The sequence below is a fragment of the Physeter macrocephalus genome, chromosome 1, assembly GCF_002837175.3.
Source record: "Physeter macrocephalus isolate SW-GA chromosome 1, ASM283717v5, whole genome shotgun sequence".
Classification (NCBI taxonomy): domain Eukaryota; kingdom Metazoa; phylum Chordata; class Mammalia; order Artiodactyla; family Physeteridae; genus Physeter; species Physeter macrocephalus.
Genome location: NC_041214.2, coordinates 35,305,235 through 35,327,981, shown reverse-complemented (window position 1 = coordinate 35,327,981; position 22,747 = coordinate 35,305,235). Strand labels below are relative to the sequence as shown.

Sequence of the window (22,747 nt, the reverse complement as noted above, 5' to 3'; positions counted from 1 at the left end):
CACATCAAATCTACTGAATCAAAATATCTGTGGATGGGGCCCAGGCATCTGAATTTTTTCAAGTCCCCACGTGATTCTGAAGTAAATTCTTATTTAGCAGCCATTAGGCCAAAATAAAGTTCCCCTTTTAGGGAACTATAAGGTCCTCCTCGGCATATTGTAATATTTTCAGCATCCGAGTAACTATCCATGCTACAAAAGATATAAACATAGAGCTTAGGCTCAGATTATCTCTATGGGTACTTTCAAAGCACATCAATGAAGGTCTCATTCCCGTATAAATGTTTGTATTAAGTGACTGGTTTGGGGGTTGTTTTGTACCACAGCACATCCCAGCCTGTCCTGATAGAGGGCCATACTGAATTACTTTGAACTGGGAAGGGGTAGAGATTGAAGACATGGAAAAAGGGGAAGGAAGAATGTAGAGAGATGGTGGAATGTTGTATAGTACTTCCCCAAAATGTCCCAAATCTTCAATAAACTTCCACTCTCACAAAAAACTTGCTGTGATTGGATTTTTGATTTTTTAATTTAATTTTATTTTTTTTGCAGAAATTGGTGAAGGCGAGGGGTTTAATGCCTAGGTGAGTACAAGGGTGAAACAAAGGCAACACACACAGATGCAGTGGAAGGGAAGTTGGATAAGAATATTTTAAATATGGAGTATCCATTCCTCATGAAGTATGTTCTCTAAAGGTAGGGTTGCCCTGGGCCGTTTTGCTTTGGACTAAGGAAATGTATGGGTATATAGAAGGCCATGCATTGAAAAGAGCTGCAGTGGGTCTTGTTAAGAATATGCTATCAAAGATATTTACTTGTGGTTCTAAAGCATACTGCACATTTTGGACATTTGTTTAATAAATAAAATAGGCCTTTTTTTCTGGAACAGAAGCAGCCTCTGAGATGCAAGAAGCCATTTATTTCTTGCTTGCTGAGGCATGTCCCTTTGTTTCTGAAGTTTAGGACTGTTCTCCCCACTCCTCCCACCCCTACTCACATTCAGCTGTAGAGTTGAATGTAACCTTAATTTCTTTTATGGAACCACCCATCCCAAATCTGGTACCCAATGTCCACTTCAGACTGTCGTTAGTAACATCACTTCTTACCCACACTTATGACCCACATGGCAGGAAGCAGTCAAGGAGCCAGATTTAACCAGCTCCTACAGAGAAGAAATGTAGTCTTCTTCACTACTGTATAAAATTGAGAAAGGGTATGCCTTTTCTGACTTAAGTCAGACACTGGGGAGTCAGCTGAGATCTGTTGTTGCAAGAAAGAACTATATTTCTTCATAAGAAATATATGGATCGTATTTAGTATATGAACCATATTTTCTCAAGAAACAATGTTAGACAAGGTGGTATTGTTTCAGCTCAGCACGCAGAATAAAAACAACTCAATTGCCATTGTATTTTTTATTCTCTGGAATCATGCTCTCAGCATATTAACTCGGATTTTCTAAGAATACATCCATCCTCAGGTTATGAAATCTTAGATATCACCCCTGTTCATGTTTGTGGTCTGTTAAACACTATGAAGAGGACACCTACAGAAGGAAATGATAAAGAGTAGCAAGAAGTAAATGAAACAGAGAATAGGAAAACAATAGAAAAGATCAATAAAACTGAGTTGTTTTTTTGAAAAGATAAACATAACTGATAAAACTTTAGTTGGGCTAAGAAAAAAGGAAAGAAGACTCAAAAAAACATAGAGGAAAATCTCCTTGACATTGGTCTTGGCAGCAGAAGCAAAAATAAATGAGTGGATTACATCAAGTTAAAATGCCTCTGTATAGCAACAACAAACAAAAAACAATCAACAAAATGAAAGGTGAACTATGGAATGGGAGAAAATATTTTTAAACCATATATCTGATAAAGGGTTAATATCCAAAATATATAAAGAACTCATACAACTCAATGGCAAAAAATTAAATAATCCAATTAAAAAATGGGCAAAGGACCTGAATAGACATTTTTCTGAAGAAGACATACAAATGACCAACAGGTACACTATCATTAAGGAAATACAAATCAAAACCTCAATGAGATACCACCTCATACCTATGAGAATTGCTATTATCAAAAAGACAAAAGATAGTTGTTGGTGAAGGTATGAAGAAAAGGGAACAATTATGCCCCACTGTTGGTGGGACTGTAAATCAATACAACCATTATAGAAAACACTATGGAGCTTCCTCAAAAAATTAAAAATGGAACAATTATATGATCCAGCAATCCCACTTCTGGGTATATATCCAAAGGAAATTAAATCACTATCTCAAAGAGATACGTGCACCCTATATTCACTGCAGCATTATTCACAATAGCCACGACATGCGAACAACTTAAATGTCCATTGATGGATGAATGCATAAAGAAACTGTGGTATACATACACAATGGAGTATTATTCAGCCCTAAGAAAGAAGTAAATTTTGCGATTTGCAATAATGTGTATGAACCTGGAGGGCATTATGCTAAGTGAAATAAGCCAAACACAGAAAGACACTTTTAGATTTCACTTGTGTGTGGAATCTAAAAAAGTTGAATTCGTAGAAGCAGAGGGTAGAATAGTGATTACCAGAGGTGGGGGAGGTAGAGAAAATGGAGAAATATTGGTCAAAATATCAGTTATAAGATGAATAAGTTCTGGGGATCTAATGTATAGCATGATGACTGTAGTTAAAATATTGTATACTTGAAGTTTGCTAAGAGAGTAGATCTTAAATGTTCTCACCACACAAAAGAATGGTAACATATGAGCTGATGGATGTGTAAACTAACCATATTGTGGTAATCACTTCACAACATATATATATAAAATTATCACTTTGTATACCTTAAATTTACACAGTGCTATTTTCAATCATATCTCAATGAAGCTGGGAAAAAATGTGACTCCACTACATACCCATCCAAATAACTAAAATAAAATGAAAAAGACAATTTTAAGTGTCTTCAAGGACAAGGATTTGGAGCAACTGGAACTTTTCTACTCTGAGGGAGTATAAATTGACACAAGCACTTTGGAAAATTGTCGCCTAGTATCTCTTAAAGCTGCATATACCAGCTATTCTGGTCCTAGGCACAAACCTTGCAGAGATGCATACATATGTTTGCCAAAAGACATGTACCAGAATGTGAAAAGTAGTATCATAACACCCAAGTTCTCATCAACAGTAAAGTGGATGAATATGTGGTGGTATAGTCACAGAGAAATACTACACAATAATGAAAATGAATAAATTACTTCAACAGGTAACAACATAATTACATTTCACAAATGTAGAGTGAAATAAGCAGACACAAAAGAGTTCATGTTTCATGACATCATTCATAGCATGTTCCAAAGCAGACAAAAATAATTTATGATGATAGAGGTCAGAGTAGTAGTTTCTTTGTGTGTGAGGGAGAGCCTGGGGCCTTCTAGGGTGCCATACGTTCTACTCTTTGATCTGGGAGATAGTAACATGAGTTGTTCACTTTATAAAAATTAACTGAGATTTAAACTTATGATTTTTGCATTTTTCTGAATGTCTACTATATTTTAATAAAGGAAATTTATGCTTAAAACATTAAAAAGTATTGTTCACTTTTTCTTTAGAGGATTTTAGATTTTGATGCCATCTTTTTCATCTCTGTGCAGTTTTAGAGCCACAACAATATTGCTCAGAATGTTGGAGCTATGTTTTCACCATAGAACATTCTCCAGCATTCATCCTTTCCAGTTAATCTCTGAGACTTTCCAAAACTTTGGTGTAGTGGAAGGGAAAAAAAGGAGGCACTGAAACACACCAGGGTTTTAATCCCAGCTCTGCTATTTTCTAGCAATGTGATTTTTGGCAAGTCACTTTATCTTTGCCTTTTTTCTGCAAGTCTTTTTTTTTTTCCTTAATAGTAAAATGGAGTTGTCAATAGGTGCGTCATAGACCGGCTGTAAGAATTATATTTGATATCACAGGGTGACTGAGCTTTATCTCACATGATCCCTTCTCAGTCGATGGTAGCTCCTTGTTCCCTCACCTCCCACCCCACCCTACCCACTTGCATCTGGGAACTAAATAGAACCAATTTCCTGAATAAGTTAAAAGGTTGACGTTCAGATGGAAGTAGGTCTGACATTATACGCATCATTAATAAAAGTCATTGAACATATAGCTATCACTTCCATGTAGTTGACTTATAGGGAAACCTCACCTATGGGAAATTCCACCCAAAAGCCACAAATGGAAAAGGAGAAAAGTGATGTCTGTAAAAGTCCTTGCACTTTCCATGGCCAACATTCACCTAATTCACAGGAGAGGATCTGAGGTTGCCGTGAAGGTCCTATGCACTATTATGTTAGATATTGGCTCCCAAATTTACAGTGGATTACAGAGCAGGAACACTGCAGTAGTGAAAACAACAGCTGTGGCCTGAAGTCAAGGAGGAAGCAGGGAAACTGTAAAAATTAGGAGAATTTAGCATTCCTGTTGTCCCTTTGAACATTGTAAGATAGTATAATAATCTATGTCAATAATAATTATTCCTTAATTGTCAATAAAAGTATATATTTTATGTTATTTTTAGTTTTAAGTATATTGGAAAGTATGTAATACTTTTTTAATTTCCATTTTTTAAAAAGTAGGTAATATGTAATATGTAAGTAGTTAATATATTTCCTTAAAAAATGTTGGTGGCCCTTCATCAAGAAATTTAAGTTATCTTGAAATTTCAGTTTATAGAATAACTGTGGATGTCAGTTACTTCCACTCATGCCTCTGTGTGTGCGTGTGTGTGTACATACACACATATAATTAATTCTTTTTAAATATTTTGCTATAAAGATAATATATTCATGTAAAAATATCCTCTTTGAACTCTACATTGGGAGATTTACTCAGTTACTAAAGGAACAAAAATTCTTAATTCTAATATGGTTTCACAGAACATTGCTGCAGTGAGGTCTCAGAGGATAAAACCACAAATATCAAATACTGTTTCCTTGGATTATGAACAAACATCCTTTGAGTAAATTATATCCTTCTTTACCTTAAGAAATAAAATATCAGGCATCTCATCATCTCCTAAAAAGTAATTTTTGTCACTCTTTCCTCCACATTAAATTATCTTGAATGTTTCAACTTCTTAGAGTAAATTGGCTTCCCCAGAACTACCTATGTTTTTGAAATTACTTTTCTTTCCTTAGAAGTCATTTCTATATATGATTGAACTCTGTGGCAAAGTTCCTGTTCTGGGTAATTTTTCGTTAGTAACTTCGTGGACTTAAATGCAATACTTACAGAAGCCACATATAAATTGACAATATTTATTGTCAATACTCATGGCTTAATTTTTTATTTTTTCCTCTTCTTTTAAAACCTTTTTTCCTCAAAATAAATCAAAGACTTAGATCCAACAGATTCTGGAGTTCTATTTCCATTTAAAAGGAAAAAAATTATATCTTACCTTCATTTAGATTCAAGTATTTAAAAATATTATTCCATCTCTCCATATTTGCTTGCTAGTTATACATTTATATATTAATCTTTTCATGGTTGCTATAAACATTTCAACATGTATCCATGGTTTATTAGCATTTATTATGAATTAGAACTTTTAGCATTTCTCATATAATGCAAGAATTTAAAAACTTAAACTCTATATACTCTCCTTAACTTTTGTGCTTTTGTTGTCATGCATTTTATCCATATATATATTTAAAATCCTATAAGACACAATTCTTTTTATATAGTTGATGCTTATTCATATTTATGCACTTTTTACCCTTTCTGTTGCTCTTCATTCCTTGTTGCATTCTCCTGCTTCCATCTGGGATCACTTGAAAATTCCCTTAGTAATCTTCTTTTAGGAAAAGTCTGCTGGTGACAAACACTCTCCATTTCTGTTTGTGTTAAAACATCTTTTTTTCACTTTCTTTCTTGAAGGATGTTTTTGCTGAATATAGAATTCTAGACTGGCAGCTTTGTTTAATTTTAAGTGTGTCATTCCACTGATTTCTAGCTTTCATTACTATGTTTCACATTCAGCTATAAGTCTTATTACTGAGACCTTGACGATAGTGTTCCCCCTACCCCTGCCTTGCATGCCTGCTTTTCGATCCTCTCTTTATCTTTCATTTTCAGCAGTTTGACTATGATTTTTGCATCCTGGTTGGGATTTTAGTTTCTTGAGCTGAAGGCTTGATATCTTGGGTTGATAATTTTTACAAATCCTAGCCAATCTCTTTGACTCAAATAATGTTTTTGCCCAAATCTCTCTCTTCCTATTCTGGTTCTTTGATTAAATGTGTGTTTGACATTTTCACTTTACCTTATATGTCTCTTATCTGTTTTCTACATTTTCTATTATTTTATTCTCATACTTCAGTCTGGATGTTTTATACTAACTATCTTCAATTTCACTAATCCTCACTTATACCGACTTTAATCTGCCTTTGGAATCATCTATTAATTCTCATATTTATTCATTTAGCTATATTTGCTTATTTATACTAGAATTTTAGTTTAATTCCTTGAAAAGAGTTCAGTCCTTTCATAAAATTCCCCATATTGTCATCTATTTTCTTTTTTTAGTTATTCTACTATTTTTAAATTTTTATTATATATATATTTTTGATGTTGGAGGTAGGAGTTTATTAATTAATTTATTTATTTTTGCTGTGTTGGGTCTTCGTTTCTGTGCGAGGGCTTTCTCTGGTTGTGGCAAGCAGGGGCCACTTTTCATCGCAGTGCGCGGGCCTCTCACTATTGCGGCCTCTCTTGTTGCGGACCACAGGCTCCAGACGCGCAGGCTCAGTAGTTGTGGCTCACGGGCCCAGCTGCTCTGCGGCATGTGGGATCCTCCCAGACCAGGGCTCGAACCCATGTCCCCTGCACTAGCAGGCAGATTCTCAACCACTGCGCCACCAAGGAAGCCCCTATTTTTTATATATTTTTGATTGAAGTATAGTTGATTTACAATGTTGTGTTAATTTCTGCTGTACAGCAGAGTGATTCAGTTATACACATGCACACACATATACACATACATTCTTTTCTATATTCTTTTCCATTATGGTTTATCACAGGATTTTTTTTTAACATCTTTATTGGAGTATAACTGTTTTACAATAGTGTGTTAGTTTCTCCTTTACAACAAAGTGAATCAGTTATACATATACATATGTTCCCATGTCTCTTCCCTCTTTCGTCTCCCTCCCTCCCACCCTCCCTATCCCACCCCTCTCGGTGGTCACAAAGCACAGAGGTGATCTCCGTGTATCACAGGATATTGAATATAGTTCCCTGTGCTGTATGGTAGGACCTTGTTGTTTATCCATTCTATATATAATAGTTGCATCTGCTAACCCCTAACTCCCAATCCATCCCTTCCCTGCCTCCCCTCCCCCATGTCAACACAAGTCTGTTCTCTAGGTCTGTGAGTCTGTTTCTGTTTCATAGATAAATTCTTTTGTGTCTTTCTCTTTCTGACTTACTTCACTTAGTATGATAATCTCTAGGTCCATCCATGTTGTTGCAAATGGCATTATTTCACTCTTTTTTATAGCTGAGTAACATTCTTTTGTGTATATGTACCACATCCTCTTTTTCCATTCATCTCTCAGTGGACATTTAGGTTGTTTCCATGTCTTGGCTATTGTAAACAGGGCTGCAATGAACATAGGGATGCATGTATCTCTTTGAATTATAGTTTTGTCTGGATATATGCCCAAGAGTGGGATTGCTGGATCATATGGTAACTCTATTTATAGTTTTTTTTTTTTAGGAACCTCCATACTGTTTTCCATAGTGGCTGCACCAGCTTACATCCCACCAACAGTGTAGGAGGGTTCCCTTTTCTCCACACCCAATCCAGCATTTTTTATTTATAGACTTTTTGATGATGGCCATTCTTACTGGTGTGAGGTGGCACCTCATTGTAGTTTTGATTTACATTTCTATAATAATTAGCAGTTTTGAGCATCTTTTCAAGTGCCTCTTGGCCATCTGTATGTCTTCTTCTTTTTTTTTTTATTGGAGTATAATTGCTCTACAATGTTGTGTTAGTTTCTGCTGTACAATGAAGTGAATCAGCTATATGTATACCTATATCCTCTCCCTTTTGGGCCTCCCTCCCCCCCCCCCATCCCACCCATCTAGGTTGTCACAGAGCACCGAGCTGAGCTCCCTGTGCTATACAGCAGGTTCCCACTAGCCATCCATTTTACACATGGTTGTGTATCTATGTCAAACCAAATCTCCCAATTCGTCCCACCCTCCCCTTCCCCCTCTGTGTCCACATGTCCATTCTGTATGTCTACATCTCTATGGAGAAATGTCTATCTGAGTCTTCTGCCCATTTATTGATATGGTTGGTTGTTTTTTGTTATTGAGTTATATGAGCTGTTTGTATATTTTGGAAATTAAGCCCTTGTCAGTCTCATCATTTGCAAATGTTTTCTCCCGGTCTGTAATTTGTCTTTTCATTTTGTTTATGGTTTCCTTTAACTGTAGAAAAGCTTCTAAGTTTGATTAGGTCCCATTTGTTTATTATTGCTTTTATTTCTATTGCTTGGAAGCCTGACCTAAGAAAGTATTGCTACAATTTATGTCAGAGAATATTTTGCCTATGTTCTCTTCTAGGAGTTTTATGGTGTCCTGTCTTATATTTAAGTCTTTAAGCCATTTCGAGTTTATTTTTGTGTATGGCATGAGTATGTGTTCTAGCTTCATTGATTTACATGCATTTTCCAACTTTCCCAATACCATTTGCTAAAGAGAATTTTTCTCTATTGTATATTCTTGCCTCCTTTGTCAAAGATTAATTGACAGTAGGTGTGTGGGCTTATTTAAGCACTCTCTATTCTGTTCCATTGATCCACATGTCTGTTTTTGTGCCAATACCATGCTGTTTTGATTACTGTAGCTTTGTAGTATTGTCTGAATCTGGGAGGGTTATGCCTCCTGCTTTGTTGTCTTTCCTCAGGATTGCTTTGACAATTCTGGGTTTTTATGGTTCCATATAAATTTTAGAATTATTTGTTCTAGTTCTGTGAAAAATGTCCTGGATAATTTGATAGGGATTGCATTAATCTGTAGATTGCTTTGGGTAATATGTCCATTTTAACAGTATTAATTCTTCCAATCCAAGAGCATGAGATATCTTTCCATTTCTTTGGATCACCTTCAGTTTCCTTAATTAATGTTTTATAGTTCTCAGCATATAAATCTTTCACCTCCTTGGTCAGGTTTACTCCTACATATATTTCTTTTTTCTGGATGCGATTTTTAAAGGGATTGTTTTACTGTATAGAACAGGGAACTCTACTCAATTACTCTATATGGGAATAGATCCTTAAAAAGAGTGGATATATGTATATATATATAACTTATTCACTTTGCTGTACAGCAGAAACTAACACAACATTGTAAATCAACTCTACTCCAATAAAAATTAATTAAAAATATGATAAATGGTGTAGGATTTTAGAAAAAGGATTTTTTTACATTCCTTTTCTGATATTTCATTGTTAGTGTAAAGAAATGCAACCGATTTCTATATGTTAATCTTGTATCCTGCTACTTTGCTGAATTCTTTTATCAGTTCTAGTAGTTTTTGTGTGGAGTCTTTAGGATTTTCTATATAGAGTATCAGGTCATCTGCACATAATGACAAATTTACCTCTTCCCTTCCAATTTGGACACCTTTTATTTCTTTGTCTTATCTGATTGCTGTGGCTAGGACTCCAATACTATGTTGAATAGAAGGGGTGAGAGTGGGCATCCTTGTCTTGTTCCAGATTTTAGTGGGAAGGCTTTCAGCTTTTCACCATTGAGTATTATATTGGCTGTGGGTGTCATCTATTTTCTTGAATGTATCTTCCAGAAATCTCACTAGACCAAAAGATTTCAGTAGAAAACAAATCTGCTGAAAGATGACTGCTGCCCTGGCCTATTGAATCTTATCTCTACAGGAAGGAAAAATAAACACAAGATATAAAGGTTAAAAGTCATGAGAATTATATGTAGCAAAAGAGAGGGTTGGGCTTCCCTGGTGGCGCAGTGGTTGCGCGTCCGCCTGCCGATGCAGGGGAACCGGGTTCGCGCCCCGGTCTGGGAGGATCCCACATGCCGCGGAGCTGCTGGGCCCGTGAGCCATGGCCGCTGGGCCTGCGCTCCGGAGCCTGTGCTCCGCAACGGGAGAGGCGGCAGCAGAGGGAGGCCCGCATACCACAAAAAAAAAAAAAAAAAAAAAAAAGAGAGAGGGTGATCTGCATTGATGACATAAAATGGTGATAGAATTTAAATGCTGAATAGGACTTTGGTGATAATGTCAGGTAAGCCCACCATAGTGCCTAGTGTCTTGCACCTAATGAACACTCAATAAGTCTATATTATGAGTGCATTCTCTAGATGAGTGAATCAAGCCCAGAAGATGACCTGCCCAAGAAACACAATACAAACATACCTAAGATGGAGCTCAACTCAGGAGAATGTCACACAGAGTTGTCATCTCTACAAAGTATCTTCCATTGACACGTCATTTTCCTTTGTTTATTAGACTTTTTATTATAAAAACTGTAAAACATATACAAAGTAAATAGAATGATTTACACAAGGTAGATAGAATACTAAATCCTTATGTACATATCAACAAAGTTCAAAATTGTTCAACGTTCTAATTATTATTTCATGTAATTATTGTTTCATCTATTCCTTTATCCACTCTCCAACCCTCAATTTATAATTTTTTTGAAGTAGAATTTATGAACATTGAAAAGACAAATCATAACTGTGCAATGTTGGCATGTGGATCTACTCATGTAACTGTTCTGTTATGGACTGAATTATGTCCCCTAAAGTTCATAATTTTAAGCCCTAACCCCCACCCTGCCTGTATTTGGAGATAGGGGATATAATGAGGTTAAGTGAGGTCGTTAGGATGGGTCCTTAATCTGATAGGACTGCTGTCCTTATAAGAAGAGGAAGAGACACCAGAGATCTCTCTCTGCACCCAGAGAAGGCCACATGAGCACACAGCAAGATAGTGGCCACCTACAAGCCAAGGGAAGAGGCTTCAGAATGAAACTAAACCTGCCAGCACCTTGATCTTGAATTTTCAGTCCCTAGAATTGTGAGAAATAAATTTCTGTTCTTTAAGCCTCCCAGTCTGTGGTGTTTTCTTATGGAAGTCCTATCAGACCAATACACATATCTTACCATGATAGAGAACATTTTAACCTACCCAGAAAATTCCCTTATGTCTCTTTCCAGACTGTCCCTATTTGCTCTTCTCATTCTTGAGACAACATTTTTTACTTTACCTTATGTTTGTTTTTTTAATTGAAGTATAGTTAATTTACAATGTTGTGTTAGTTTCAGGTGTACAGCAAAGTGATTATATATATAAAAAATATTCTTTTTCAGATTCTTTTCCATTATATATCATTTTAAGATATTGAATATAGTTCCCTATGCTATATAGTAGGTCCTTGTAGTTTATCTATTTTATATATAGTAGTGTGTATATGTTAATCCCAAACTCCTAATTTATCTCTCCCCCCAGCTCCTGCTATCCCCTTTGGTAACCATAAGTTTGTTTTCTATGTCTGTGAGTCTATTTGTTTTGTAAGTAAGTTCATTTATATCATTTTTAAGATTCCACATATAAGTGATATCATATGATATTTGTCTTTCTGTCTTACTTCACTTAATATGATAATCTGTAGGTCCATCCATGTTGCTGCAAAGGGCATTATTTCACTCTTTTCTATGGCTGATTAATGTCCCATTGTGTATACATACCACGCCTTCTTTATCCATTCATCTGTCAATGGAGGTTTACTTGCTTCCATGTCTTGGCTATTGTAAATAGTGCTGCAGTGAACATTAGGGTGCATGTATCTTTTCGTATTAGAGTTTTCTCTGAATATACGCCCAGGATTGGGATTGCAGTATCACATGGTAACACCTTATATTTGTTTTATCTGTTTAAGAAATTCCTATACGTGAAATGACTCAATATGTTGTCTTTGTGTTTCTTTTGCTCAGTATTATATCTGTGAGACTCATCGATGTTGTTGTATGAAAAGTAGTTAATTCCTTTCCATTGTTCAGTAGGATTCTGTTGCATGAACACATCACAATTTATCTGTTCCCATAGTGATGGACACTTGAGTTGACTTCACTTTTTGGCTGTTGTGACTAGAGATGCTATTTACATTCTTGTACAAGACTTTTTGTAGACATAAGTTTTGATTTCTCTCAGATAAATGCTTAGGAGTAGAATTGCTGGGTCAAAGAATATGTGTATGTTTAATTTCATAAGAAACCACCAAACCTTTTCCTAAAGTGGTTGTATCAATTTTACATTCCAACTAGGTATGTGTAAGAGTCTGGTTGCTCTGCATCCTTGCCAACATTTGGTATTTTTAGTCTTTGGTATTTTAGCCATTCTAGTGGATGTATAGTGGGATTTTAGCTTTTATTTCTGTAATGATGAATGATGTGGAACAATTTTTTTATGTGCTTATTGGCCATTTGTATATTTTCCTTTGTGAAGTGTCTGCTGTGAGTATACTTATTTTTAAATAATTTATTATTATTATTATGCTGTCATTGTTGTTGTTATAGTAATTCATTATATGTTCTGGATATAAGTCCTTTGTCAGACATGATTTGTGGATATTTTCTGTAAGTATGTGGCTTGCCTATTCTTTTTCTTGATGTCCTTTGATGAGCACAAGTTTTAAATTTTGATGAAATCTAATTTATCAAATTTTTCTTCTATGGTTATCACTTTATACATTCTAAGAAATCTTTGCCCATTCTCAGGTTATGAAAATATCCTCATATTTTTTCTTTGAAGGGCTTTATGGTTTTATTTTTATGTTTAGGTCTATGATCTACCTTAAATAACATATTTGAGATACACTATGTATGTAGCTTTGCAATTTGTTCCCCCTCTATTTCATCAACCTTTTCACATGTCACTGAAAATACTTCATGAATAGTATTGGGGCTGTATAACTTTCTATGCTATGGATGTGCCATAATTTATTTAACTATTCCTTTATTTTGGGACATTTAGGTTGTTTTCTGTTATAAATAATATTTGCAGTGAAAATGGTGGGGTTTTTGCATATATATGTGCATTTTAGATTATTTCTTTTGGGTGCATTCCTAGAAGGGGAATCACTGGACCCAAAATATGGAACATCTTTAAGACACTTAATACACATTATATCCCCAAATTGCTTTCCAGTAAATGTGACAACTTAAATTCCCTCTAGCAGCATATGAGAATAGTGATGTCATCATGTCCTCTCAATGAATATTAGCCCTCTGTAAATATTTTTTCCTTTGGCATGTTAAAGAAGATATTTCTTATAGTGTCAATCTGTATTTCTTTTATTATTAATGAGTTTGTACTTTTAAATTAGATTTATTAAACTTGTTTTCCTCACTTTTGAATAGTCAGATCATATAATATGCTCACATGTCCATGATTTATCAGTAGGGATCCTACCTTTATTTCCTGTTTGTTCCACAGATTTATATATTAAAGGTATTAGTCTCATTTCATTTTATACTCATATTATTGACAGTTTTTGCTTGTGGTTTTTGCTTATGATTTTTGATGTTGTTAGTGATTCTAGTCAATTTTTTATCAGTGCTATAAAGATATTTAAAAATGTATGAATTATAAAATTCCAGAGGCAGGGGGAAGGTAGTAATGGTGAGCTAAGCATAATACCTTCCACTGGGATGGGAGAGTAAGGACTTTCATCTTTGACCTGCTTAGAGATTACTATGTATTCAGGAGTAGGTCCCATGTTTATCCTCTGCCTGTTTCCCTATGTATAAAATACACATAATCCACATACTTATGGTAAATACTAAAAATTTATGTGACTCCTAGATGATAGTATAGAATAATTAAATGCAAAGTATTATGCCTATAAGTTATTTTAACTTACATATTGTGTGCTGGCTAGAGATCCACTTTCTTTTTATATATTTGTAGGAGATAAGAATGTAATAAAATACATGTATCATTTTATATTTATGATAAAAATAAATCTATTATTTTTAATAAAAACAGTTCCTTAAGAGAAAAGACATGTCATTGAAAGCAGATTTAATTGCCAATGTATACAATACCCTAGGAAAATTGAGGAAGAAAGAAAAGCCTTAATTAATGGAGAGGATGCATTCTAAACACTCCCTTTACTATCAGACACAGCTGTGCTTTCTAAAACCTTACCATGGGCAGCTACTCCCCTTGGTAGTTAATACTAGAATTCACAAATATTCCTTATGGACTCAAGCCATCTTACTTATATCAAATTGCCTCCTTTGGATTATGAAATCGTAGACTCACAGAGTTGTAGACCTGGAAGATTTGAAGACTATCTTGCCTAGTTTTGTAGTTGTGAGAACTGAGACCCAGAGTTCCACTGTTTTTCTCAAAAACTAGTGTTTCTTGAAAACTAATGCTAGGGTCCAGACCAGAACCTTAAGTCTCTTGCCTTCTACTCTGGAGATTTTCCATAGCTCTACATTGAGTATAGGAAGTAAGTAAGTAAATTTTAAAAAGCACAGCTACCTCCAAATGAAAAATAGGACACTTCAAAATTTGTACTTTTTATAAAATCTGTTAGCCCAAGAGCCAACAGGCTTTCTTGTTCTAAAGCAATGGCTTTATTATTGTGTTTCTAATATAACAGGAAAGAAACCACCAAATCTTAACATGTGGAAAATTATGCATTCAAAAAGAATTGTAAATTATGACTTTCAGAGGGTTTGTCATTTGCCTGTAGAGTTGATCCAGCTTTACAAGGCTTTCTACCAGATGTCATAAGGCAAAACTTTTGGAGGTGTTTTCCATTTGCAACTTAAGAAAAAATATATATATACACATCTGAAAATCTCTTTTAAATTTACTTCAAAGGAAAAATATCTGCTGCAAAGACTGTTAAGCTTATTTATGGAAAATGAATTGTCATTTCATTTTAGAAAAAGGCAAACAAAGCCATAAAAAGCATTGCTCATAACTGTCAGACATGCATACAGCTTTTAAATCAGAAGGAAAGCTCACTGCTGCATATTAAGCTAGTGCTTTGTTACGGCAAACTAAGTAAGTGGTTGAAATGATGAAGTAAAAAAAAAAATTCTAGTGTTAACAATGATAAACATCCTATCTACACTCTTGTTAACCACTGCAAAGCATGACAAATGGAACCAATCCGCTGACCTTTGTGGAGTAAACTCCTTTCTGTTGGCTGTGTAGAAAGCTTGTTATTATCTAGATTTATTTTAAGTTAGATGGACTGTTGTTTGGACAAAATATAGTTCTACTAGTTATCAGTAAAAAAGGACCTAACTAAATGCTATTAATCTAGTTACTTTCCCTGAAAACATCTTTCTTCCACACATAAGTATCCATATAGACATATTGGAAAATAAGGAAGTCTGAAGTTTTTTGAGAATCTTTCTGAAAATTAATTAGGAAATAAGATATTAAATACAGGACTATTAAAGTACTGTCAATAGATTTAACTTGGTGAGGCTAGCTTAGCAAAGTTGCCCATTTTCCCCCGTTGTACTTTCCTACAGAACATTAAAGTATTCTAATTAGATTCTCATAGAATAAACTACAGTGCCAATACTGGCAGTTATGGTTTACATTTTATTGAATCAAGTGTCTATTTTTTGTTTTTTGAACACTTGGACCAATGACTCTTTGTGCAGCTGATATAAATGAGTTGGTGTAGGCATTTTACTGTGAGCCCATTTCAGAGATGAATAAGCTTGGTTCTGGACAGAGAGTACCTATGAGTCCCTTAGCAGGTTGAAAAGGTGAGTGGCGGAGTGCTCAGCATCTAGAATTCAATTCCTGACACCTGGTCCAGAGCTCCCTCAATGACTGAATGCTAAGAATGAGCTCCTTTTGTAGCACACTAGGCAAAGGTAATACTGGGTGTTTTCATTTTGAAAATTTATTATAGTTTCCCTTTTCTAGGTCAAGAGAGAAATATTCCAGTTCTCAGGGGATTTTTGAAATATGTATCACAACTCCCAAAAGAGAATTATAAAATCAGAAATATGATTGCTTAATTAATGATTAGAGTGAAGAAATGAACTCTATTCTAACATTCTAGTGCATTGCCAATGTAGCTTTGACATTAACTTGATATGTGTCTCAGTTCAGTAGAGTAGATTCCACAGAATTATTTTTTAGGAATATGCTTTATAATGCTTAAAGAAAAGAATGATGTTGACTGCATCAAGAACAGCATCGAGGGTCTTGGGGGCACAGAGCAATAGAGTAGAATGAGGACACATATGTTCTACAGGGATAAAGATGGTCCCTGACAAATATTGAAATAATGTGACCACTCCATGGTAGTTACTTTGCAAATTTTGCCCCTGCATGGGGCTTCTTGTTAAATCAGAAAAGACAAAATTTTCAAGCATGAGACTGTTTAAGATTTTAACTAAAACTCCTGTGAGAAATAGAAACACAAACAGGATGACAATAATCATTCAGAATGATGACTATCACCCGATTTCCTGAAGATTTTTTCTATTTATGTTGAACTTTTGATTTGCACTCCTTGAAATTTAGCAACCAGGAAAGACCACTTTATTGGAACCAATTCTAATTATTTCCAGAGCATTAATCAGAGACAAAGAAACTAGTGTTTCTTAAAAACTAATGCTAGGGTCCAGACCAGAACCTTAAGTCTCTTGCCTTCCACTCTGGAGATTTTCCATAGCTCTACATTGAGTATAGGAAGTAAGTAAGTAAATTTTAAAAAGCACAGCTACCTCCAAATGAAAAATAGGACACTTCAAAATTTGTACTTTTTATAAAATCTGTTAGCCCAAGAGCCAACAGGCTTTCTTGTTCTAAAGCAATGGCTTTATTATTGTGTTTCTAATATAACAGGAAAGAAACCACCAAATCTTAACATGTGGAAAATTATGCATTCAAAAAGAATTGTAAATTATGACTTTCAGAGGGTTTGTCATTTGCCTGTAGAGTTGATCCAGCTTTACAAGGCTTTCTACCAGATGTCATAAGGCAAAACTTTTGGAGGTGTTTTCCATTTGCAACTTAAGAAAAAATATATATATACACATCTGAAAATCTCTTTTAAATTTACTTCAAAGGAAAAATATCTGCTGCAAAGACTGTTAAGCTTATTTATGGAAAATGAATTGTCATTTCATTTTAGAAAAAGGCAAACAAAGCCATAAAAAGCATTGCTCATAACTGTCAGACATGCATACAGCTTTTAAATCAGAAGGAAAGCTCACTGCTGCATATTAAGCTAGTGCTTTGTTACGGCAAACTAAGTAAGTGGTTGAAATGATGAAGTAAAAAAAAAAATTCTAGTGTTAACAATGATAAACATCCTATCTACACTCTTGTTAACCACTGCAAAGCATGACAAATGGAACCAATCCGCTGACCTTTGTGGAGTAAACTCCTTTCTGTTGGCTGTGTAGAAAGCTTGTTATTATCTAGATTTATTTTAAGTTAGATGGACTGTTGTTTGGACAAAATATAGTTCTACTAGTTATCAGTAAAAAAGGACCTAACTAAATGCTATTAATCTAGTTACTTTCCCTGAAAACATCTTTCTTCCACACATAAGTATCCATATAGACATATTGGAAAATAAGGAAGTCTGAAGTTTTTTGAGAATCTTTCTGAAAATTAATTAGGAAATAAGATATTAAATACAGGACTATTAAAGTACTGTCAATAGATTTAACTTGGTGAGGCTAGCTTAGCAAAGTTGCCCATTTTCCCCCGTTGTACTTTCCTACAGAACATTAAAGTATTCTAATTAGATTCTCATAGAATAAACTACAGTGCCAATACTGGCAGTTATGGTTTACATTTTATTGAATCAAGTGTCTATTTTTTGTTTTTTGAACACTTGGACCAATGACTCTTTGTGCAGCTGATATAAATGAGTTGGTGTAGGCATTTTACTGTGAGCCCATTTCAGAGATGAATAAGCTTGGTTCTGGACAGAGAGTACCTATGAGTCCCTTAGCAGGTTGAAAAGGTGAGTGGCGGAGTGCTCAGCATCTAGAATTCAATTCCTGACACCTGGTCCAGAGCTCCCTCAATGACTGAATGCTAAGAATGAGCTCCTTTTGTAGCACACTAGGCAAAGGTAATACTGGGTGTTTTCATTTTGAAAATTTATTATAGTTTCCCTTTTCTAGGTCAAGAGAGAAATATTCCAGTTCTCAGGGGATTTTTGAAATATGTATCACAACTCCCAAAAGAGAATTATAAAATCAGAAATATGATTGCTTAATTAATGATTAGAGTGAAGAAATGAACTCTATTCTAACATTCTAGTGCATTGCCAATGTAGCTTTGACATTAACTTGATATGTGTCTCAGTTCAGTAGAGTAGATTCCACAGAATTATTTTTTAGGAATATGCTTTATAATGCTTAAAGAAAAGAATGATGTTGACTGCATCAAGAACAGCATCGAGGGTCTTGGGGGCACAGAGCAATAGAGTAGAATGAGGACACATATGTTCTACAGGGATAAAGATGGTCCCTGACAAATATTGAAATAATGTGACCACTCCATGGTAGTTACTTTGCAAATTTTGCCCCTGCATGGGGCTTCTTGTTAAATCAGAAAAGACAAAATTTTCAAGCATGAGACTGTTTAAGATTTTAACTAAAACTCCTGTGAGAAATAGAAACACAAACAGGATGACAATAATCATTCAGAATGGTGACTATCACCCGATTTCCTGAAGATTTTTTCTATTTATGTTGAACTTTTGATTTGCACTCCTTGAAATTTAGCAACCAGGAAAGACCACTTTATTGGAACCAATTCTAATTATTTCCAGAGCATTAATCAGACACAAAGTCAACATTTATTCACCACAAACTACTAATTGGTATTTTCTACAGGGTTATTTTTTTAGCTTTTGAATTATGTGAGTGAGATGAATGACATTTTTATTTGGGATGGAAAGGGTGATATATTAATCAGCATCTTGTTTGTTCTGTAGTAATTGCCTTCTTTCAGTCCTTGGTATTTTAGGTTATGCTGATGTGTGTATGGGAAAGCCAGACCCTCAGCAACCCTGCCAAAAATTGATTAACAATCAACAATTTAGTTTGTTTTTGTATTAATTGTTCCATTTCAGACTGTTTTATTTAACCAAGGTTATCACCCTTAATGGATATGACTTTAAGCAGTTTGTTTAACTCTTAGTATAGCCTTAGTATTTTATCAGAATTTTTAAAATGATACAATGGGAACAGAAATATAGTCTGCTTCACAAAGTTGTAGTGGGTGGGAGGAGATAATATCTATAAATTGTTCAACCCAGTGCTGGCACATAGTAAGCACTCAGTAAATGAGTTCTGTTAGTATTACTGATGATATTCTAAAACTTTTATGTTAGGTATATCTATCTATGTGCACATGTGCATGAGTATGTGTGTTTTGCCTGTAAAGCATGTTTATATTTCATTAGGCTTGGTGCTTCAAAACAGAACCTTTTGGAATTTCTAAAAACACTTAATAGCAGACTTTTCATTCAGCAAACAAACACGTGGACTTTAGAACTAAAGTTCTTAAATGACTAAAGTCATACTAGGAAGCATATTATGGATATTTACTGTGGATTATTTGAAAATAATATATTAAATATGAGAACTTTAATGGAAGAAGTAGAGTCTTGGTCTGAAACATATGAATAGAAGTGAATTAAACAATCAGAAGGTATGATTCCTCACTTGTTCTATCTTTTATGAGTTGTTAATATGGAAGCCTTTGAAAGAGAGTTTCTTCTCTATCAGAAAATGCATGTAGATGTTACATTTGATTAAAAATTCTTTTTCTAGCAATGATTCTTCTAGATTATCTCATTAATAAGGTCTTTAAAAATAACTTTTCTCTTTCATTTCTAGCCTAACATGTTAAACACTATTATGAAAATATCCTCCCATTGTCCTAGGTTTCACAATTTTTATACTCTATACATCTCAAAGATGACCTGCCATTAAAATTACACTTACATTGCAAGAAGAAAAATCCTAATTTCATCAACAAGACTTACAGATACTGGCTTGACAGTGCCCAAAGCCTTGTCCCTTGATGGAGTTATAACCAGGGATCTCGCTCTGCATCAGTCAGGTCTTAGGACATTCACCAAGGAGTTCCTGGACTAGGGGAGCATTTTGTGACAAACTATGTTTTAAAATCATTACTGGTCAAATATAAGAGAGATCAGAAACAGGAAGAAAGACACTCAGGTGGTCCCTGGCTCTTTCTGGCTTACATTTCTGTACCATTCATTCATTTTTGTTTTTCAACAATGCTTGGCCTGTTTGCTGTTTTCTGAGAGCTTGAGGTCCAGTGGTGAGAAATAAACAGACCCTCACCTTGCACTCATGGAGCTTAGAGAATCTACAGAGAAACAGTAATAAAAACAAATTGTGTGAATCAATGTTAAATTGCAACTGTAGAGCAATTCCCAGTATAAGTCACCCAGAAAAGAGAGAGTTAACCTGGCCAGGGAGGTCAAGAAAGCTTTCCTGGAGAGAAGCTGTTTGAGCTAAAGTCTGAAAGGATAAGGTGGAATTCCTAGATGAGAAGCCCTTTGGCTAGACAGAATCTAGTGAGTGCAGAGGACTTAAAGAAGGACAAAATGGCCAGAACAGATGGCTGAGGGCGGTGTGGAGCTAGAAAGGCTATAGAGAGGTGGGTAGAAGCCAGAGCATTCCGGGCTTTGTAGACTGTAATAAGGAGTTTCTCCTTTATCTTCAAAGCAGTGAGAAGGCTTTAAAGCATTTTGACCAACGGTATGACATGACTAGGTCTGCATTTTGAAAAGATGCCCTCTCTGGTAGCGGGTGAGAACAGATTACTATAGGAGACAAAAGTGGTTCAGGAGATATTCTTTAGGAGGCTACTTCTAAATCCACACAAACAAAGGGAGTGGCTTGAACTAGCATCGTGATGGAGACGGAGAGAAATGGTCAGACAAAAAGAGTTGGATATGGAGGGTGAGGGAAGGGGCAGCAGGGCTGAGACCTGGCTTTCAGGAAACAAGTTTTTCATGAGTTTTTTGTTTCTGATATGTTAAGTTTGAAGGTCATTTGAGGGCCCTGAGAGGAGCTGTCAAGTAAGATTTTGGGTATTGGAGTCCATCCAGGGCTTCCCCCACTCTGGGCTACTACTGCATCTGGCCTCTTGGGGAACATTTTAATATCTTTAACAAACTTTTAGTAGGAACTTACCTTGGATTTAGATCCTGGAGTTGCATTCCCTGGCCCTAGGCTGCACTAAATTCCTCCTTGAAGTTCCACTGGCCCCTTTGTTACAACAGGACTATCTATTCCTCCCCACACGGAGCTGCCCTGAGCTCCAGCCCACTGGTGGAATATCATCTCCCTTACTCTTCCTTGAGCTACTACAGGGAGAGATGACTTCTGGAAGTCCTATCCTCACCTCTGGTCCATTTCTTTCCAACGTATCCAACCTGTCTGAGCCATATTCACCAGCATGTGTCTAGGTCTGTTCTATTTATCTACTATGTATGGGTGTAAGCCTAATTGAGAGGACTTTAATGGTAATCCCCTATTCCAAGGGCCCTTTCAGTTTTCTGTTGCTTCTGAGCTGCCTCCAGCACAGACTTCTTGTTTCATTCTTTTTCAGCTAGAGCAACTTAGTAAACCTCATGGTAAATTTCTGTTTCATGTCAGGAAGTTCTCAGCTTATGGGCAGATCTGAGAATATTGACAGGTTTTGAGCTTGCTTATAACCCTAAGTTCTGTTTGAGGACTTGTCCCTCAGGTAACTACCTCAAAGTGAATTTCTAGAATCCTGTAACTTCAATTTTATTTTTATTAATTAATTATTTTTAAAAGTATAACTGACTTAAAAATATTATATTAGTTTCAGGTGTACAACATAGTGATCCATATTTTTATACATTACAAAATGATCACCATAAGTCTAGTTACCATACAAAATCTGTCACCTTACAAAGTTATTACAATGTTATTGACTATATTTTGCATGCTGTACATTTCATCCCTGTGGCTTATTTATTTTACAACTGTAAGTTTGTAACTCTTAATCTCCCTCACCTATTTCATTCATTCCCCTCACCAGCAACCACCAGTTTGTTCTCTGTATCTATGACTCTGTTTCTGTATGTTATGATTGTTCATTTGTTTTGTTTTTTAGATTCCACATATAAGTGAAATTATACAGAATTTGTCTTTCTCTGGCTAACTAATTTCACTTAGCATAATACCCTCTAGATCCACTCATGTTTTCACAAATGGCAAGATTTCATTCTTTTTTATGGCTGAGTAATATTCAATTGTATACATATACCACATCTTCTTTGTCCACTCATCTATCGATGAATGCTTTGGTTGCTTCCATATCTTGGCTATTGTGAATAATGCTGCAGTGAACATAGGGTGCATATATCTTTTTGAATTAGGCTTTTGGTTTTTTTTTTTTAATAAAAATACCAGAAGAGTCATTGCTGAATCATATGGTAGTTCTGTTTTTAATTTTGGAGGAATCTCCATAGAGGCTGCACCAATTTACATCTCCACCAACAGTGCATGACAGTTCCCTTTTTTCCACATCCTGACCAACACTTATTATTTGTTATCTTTTTGATAATATTAGTTCTAATAGTTTTTTGGTGGTGTATTTAGGATTTTCTATATATAGTAT

The 22,747-nt window shown here is 35.2% G+C and overlaps 1 long non-coding RNA gene across 1 annotated transcript in view; it reads left to right on the top strand.

Moving 5' to 3' along the window:
• LOC129392703 (uncharacterized) overlaps positions 1-22,747 on the top strand; it is an 87,078-nt gene that overhangs the window by 4,530 nt on the left and 59,801 nt on the right. Inside the window, exon 2 of the long non-coding RNA XR_008619085.1 lies at positions 553-584. This is a non-coding gene — a long non-coding RNA (uncharacterized lncRNA). The remainder of the gene's footprint in view (positions 1-552; positions 585-22,747) is intronic.